Below are 5,216 nucleotides of genomic sequence, written 5' to 3' on the forward strand. Positions count from 1 at the left end.
ATTTTAAATTCTATCTAAACTATTTTTAAAAATCATAATTTAAAATTTGATCTACAGAATGGATTTATAAAAATAATAACTAATTAAAAATTTCTTAGATATATTTCAAGATAAGAGTTTTTACTCTATTTCGTACGCATCATTAATTTAAAAAAAAAAGTTGATTAAAAACACTAATTTTAAATTTAGAAAATTTAAACTTAAAAAATAAAAATAACGTATATTACTAATGTATCACAATATGCATAAAACGGAACAAATCTTTCAGCACTTTTAAATTTAATTCCTTACCCCATGGATTAAATTAAAATAAGATAAGATAAAACACTATGCTTTCTCTTTTTTTTACCCGTTCCGTCCCTTTATAAACCATTGTTTGCTTCCCAAATTCCCATCATTGGACTCATATATATATATAGTCATCACAAGGCTCTTATTATTTCCTATCAATCTATCGTTACACCAATGGCCATGCGAAAGATTTATGCATCTCTCCCTGCTGTAGCTGCCGGAGTTGGATTCTTCTTCTATAATGCGAAGGTAAGAAAAAGATATCTATTATTTATATTCATATAAAATGTTATATAATTCCAAAAAGTAACATCAAAGTTTCTATGAACGCAGGAACATGCAAGAAGAATTTCAGCATCTAATCAGGAAACAATATCTACAACAAGAGTGGTGGAAGAACAAACCAAGGCCATTAGAGAACCAAGTGTGGCACCACAGTTTGATGGTTTGCATTGTTTTGAAACATTTGTTATGAACAAGGTAAAAGAAAAAGATATGTATTTATTTTTGTTCATATAAAGTGTTATATAATTCCAAAAAGTAACATAAGGTTTCTATGAACGCAGAAACTTGCAAGAGAGATTTCAGCATCTAATCAAGAAACAATATCTACAACAAGAGCAGTGGAAGAACAAACCAAGGCCAGTAGGAAACCAAGTGTGGCACCACAGTTTGATGGTTTGCATTGTTTTGAAACATTTGTTATGAATTAAATTCTCTGAAAGATGTACAACTTAACTGATTCTGTGAGTTAAATAAAACAGTAGAAGAATTCATATTTGTTCTTTTAACTAATTTGTTTCAATTTATTTCAAATCATTCAAGATAGATATAGACACATGGTTAATTTCCACTGTAAACCATCCTTAATTGTTAAACGTAACAACATTGCATGCTACAACAGACTTAATTAACCGGGAAATTTGAAAAAAAGAATGAAATTTTATGATGCAACTGAGTTTATACAACCATCATACTCTGTAGTCTGGACCAACAATTTTTCACGGTCCAAATCAGGAAAAACTTCAATGACTACCCCTCAACAGTAGCCGATGGTAAATTATATTATTTTCCAATCGACATTATTTTTTTTATAATGATTTTGCCTACAACAATAAAATCTAAGGTTCTAATAGAACTCCTTCAATTGCTTGTTCTATATAATGGATTACACCTATCATCATCTTCTACCTATAATGGCAAATCTTGCAACACCAAATATACAAGCAATTTTAAGAAAAATAGCCTATAAAAATGCACAAATCGTTTTACACAGTGAACATATTACAAGCTGTTAGGCATTTGAAACGTGGTATGTTCAAGATCCGAAAATGATCAAATGAAAAATCAAGAACTGCAAGCTATCATATGCATGGCACTTATACATTGTGCTTAATGAAGATAGATCAGTGAACCTAAATTGCAAGCATAACAGAAGCAAACTAAGGCCTTCCTCCACCCATACCCTATCTTTTAATTAGGCTCAAATGACAAGCAAACCAGAAAAAAATTAGGGCTCCAGAATGTTAATTAGTTCATTCTTAGTATCAACGTTTAATCACACATAAGAAAATTAAGGTTCTATTTGGGCATAACAGAGCACATAACAGATCATAGAAGAGGAATTCTCTCTTGTCCCTGTTTGGATTCAACTCTGGGGACTTCCGGAGCAATACTAGAAACTCCTATACAACAAGGTGAAGATAAAATTACCTGGTAAAAGGAGAAATCTGGAGAATATTCGGTGGCTTCAGGATATGAAGTAGTGTTCCAGTTTTGGAACCTGAAAAATACCCCCAAAGTTAAGAATATTTTGTGAAAGACTTTACATGAAGGGATCCCGATCAAGGAAAATCTTAATTCAAGATTTCAAAACATAAACCCTACCTGTCTGATTTGTGATGCTATGGAGGAATCGGTACACCATTGCCTGTGGGGATGTGAAAGCGTGGTTGAAGCATGGGATCTTGTAGGACTTCCGCTACTGAATCAAGCTATGGAGCCATGGAGATGGTGGTTATTTTTAATGGAGTCTTTGAATCTCGAAGGAAGAAGGAGCTTGCTGCGAACCTTGTCTGGTGCATCTGGAGAGCAAGGAATGCTGCTGTCTTTGAGAATCATCGACGATTACCGGTGGAAATAGCTGAAGAAGCTTGCCGCATGACTGAGGAGAGATGTCTCTTACATGGGCACGGATTCCATGCGCCGTGCGTGTTTGGCTAATCAGTATGCCTAACATTTAATTTTAGCTGACTGGTACGCTAGGTAAAGAGAGCCATTGGTTTTTTTATTTTTTAACTTAATGGTAGGGATTGTCCTGTTATTTGTCTGTTTTGATTGGCTAGTGAATACTTTTTGTAGGTTTTGTGTCATAAGAGTCACTTTAAAAATTTTAATTTTTTGGTGGTTATTATTATAGATCTAATATTTATCTGGGTTAATAATTTAATATAGCAAAAATTTATAATTTTGTAAATTTAAATTAATTAGAGTTAATTATTCTGTTTTATGTTAAACTAAAAAACGATGAAGTTGGGCTGAGAAAAGAGATTTTTCGTGGACGTTTGTTGCTGTCACCTTCGTGGCTTTTATGCTGTTCAAGTTGCAGAAAATTACTCCGTGTGGAATCGCCGGTCAAGATTGTGCACGTTCACTAAACGGCGCATCTGCCTCGATGAAATTGAAAAATTTTACCTTAGCCGGTTACTGTCATCGCCGTAACATGAATAACAAATACCGGTGGTTTGGTTTGGGCAGATGTTTAGATTTGTCCGAGAGAATTAGCGGCGAAGGATCGGAGCGGCGTAAAGACGGTGGGCGAGAGACTGGCTAACGAGAGGGCAGAAGATGTTTCGGGTCGGGTCATGTTAGCACACAGTTGGGTTAAACTTGATTGCATCCATTTAAGCAATACTCATCTGAAAAGAAGATTAGACTTGTATAGACTAATTATTTTTTACATGGAGACCAATTTCTATACTATGGAACTGTTGAACATAAGGATGTGGACACTTTTGAAAGGATGGAGTCGTTGAAATTTTCGGTGAAGTGTCGACAATGGATTTTGGGCGTGCCGAATAAAATGCTGCCAAAGTCACCATAGCTGAGTGGGGGAAGAAAAGGAGTTGCTAGTGCGACGGAAGAGCGAGTAGGAGAGGTGGTGGGAAGGTTTCAGTCCTTATCGGCGCTGGAGATAATAGAAGGGACGGTTTACTACGGCAGAGGAAGGAGAGGGAGAAAACCTGGAAGAGGAGGTTAGGGGCGATAATAATTAACTAAATAGTGAGTGTTTAACTAATTTTAATAATTAAATTAAATGTATTCATTTAAAAAATTAAAATAAAAAAATAATCCCTCTATTTTATATATAATTGTAGAAAAAATCCTAAAAAAATAAATATTTTTATTTTGATGCTTTCTGGCGTTTCAGTGCCAAATAATTTTTTGGTGTTTCAGTGTGCAAACATATGCGGCCTACCAAATCCGTCCCCCTCTTACATGAAGCGTGAAACTCTCGAATGAACTTACTTTACCTTTGTTTTTCTTCATTCTTCAATTGTTGTTCTACTTTTCTATTGCCATAGTCCAAAATACCCTTTTGCTTGGAGTTTATTGTGGAGCAAGTAGTTTCTCTAATGAAATTCATTGTCTTTGAAAAAAAAAATATTTAATTACTCTATTGTTTCATATCAAAATTTTTAATTATGTTATTGTACTTTTTTTTTTAGTTGAGTTTTTACATTAATTTTTTTTAATTGGATTTTTATATTTTTTTTCTTTTTATTTAGGTCTTTGTACTAATTTTTTTTAATTTGATCCCTATAAAATTAAGTCAATTACTGTTAAGAGGGACCTAATTAAAAAAAAATTGGTGTAGAGACCCAATTAAAAAGAAAATAAGTATAAGAACCTAATTAAAAATTTTATAAAACTATAGAGACCAACAGAATAATTAAACAAAAAAAACTATAAAAATGTTGTCAACATTGAAGGGGATTAGGTACAAACTATTCCTGCTCCACTGGAAATTTTTGCCATCCGAGGAGAGATGTCTCTTACATGAAAGGTGAAACTCTCATTTGAACTTACTTTACTTTTGCTTTTCTTCGGTTTCCAATTGTTGTTTTACTTTTCTATTTGCATAGTCCAAAATACCTTTTGCTTGTAGTCCATTGTGGACCAACTAGTTTTTAGTTTTTTCATTAAAATAAAATAAAAAAATTATTATTTTTTAATTACAATTTTTAAATTTTAATTTTTTAAATATAATTTTCTTTTTGCATTTGGTTGGGCAAGTTCGTCGTACCGAGCGAACTCTATAAAAATTATAGAGTTTGCCTTACTCCGATGAATTTCACTTCAAATATATCAGATTGAGTTAAAAAAGTTAACAATAGTAACTATTATCATCATCTCCAGAGTACACAAGAATAGACAGAAATAAGTCGTATTTTATTTTTGAAAAATAGTTATTTTTTTAATATATAATTAAAAAATATCCTTATTAAATATGGCTTATTCCTGTGTACTTGTGTATTTTTGGAGACGATAATAATTGCCATTGTTAAATATGGCTTGTTTTTTTAAATTTATAATTAAAAAAAATTATTGTAGAAGCCATGCTTGTTCTCTGAATATTTTTGTATACTGTTTAGAAATCTATATACTATTTTGGAGACGATAATATGGATTAAAAACTAATAATTTTTTATTTTATTTAAAAAAAAACACTAATTTCTCTAATAAAATTCATTGTCTTTGAAAAAAACGGTAATAATGTTGTCAACGTTGAACAATTACGGTACAAATTACAAAGGAAAGAGGAGTTACTTCTCTTATATTACTTTGTTGTTGGAGCAAGCGTGGAATACCGACGCTGAATGCAGAGACATAGACAAATTGCGAGGTCATAGGTTTAAAGGAAA

At 32.2% G+C, this 5,216-nt stretch overlaps 1 long non-coding RNA gene across 1 annotated transcript; it reads right to left on the reverse strand.

The window, feature by feature from the left end:
* Positions 1-200: 200 nt before the first annotated feature.
* On the reverse strand, positions 201-2,617 carry LOC112727020 (uncharacterized). The gene is made up of 3 exons (XR_003165544.3): positions 2,179-2,617; positions 2,005-2,074; positions 201-527 (listed from the first exon to the last, which is right to left on the reverse strand). It is a non-coding gene; the product is annotated as an uncharacterized lncRNA (long non-coding RNA).
* Positions 2,618-5,216: the final 2,599 nt, after the last annotated feature.

The sequence above is a fragment of the Arachis hypogaea genome, chromosome 12, assembly GCF_003086295.3.
Source record: "Arachis hypogaea cultivar Tifrunner chromosome 12, arahy.Tifrunner.gnm2.J5K5, whole genome shotgun sequence".
Taxonomy (NCBI): Eukaryota; Viridiplantae; Streptophyta; class Magnoliopsida; order Fabales; family Fabaceae; genus Arachis; species Arachis hypogaea.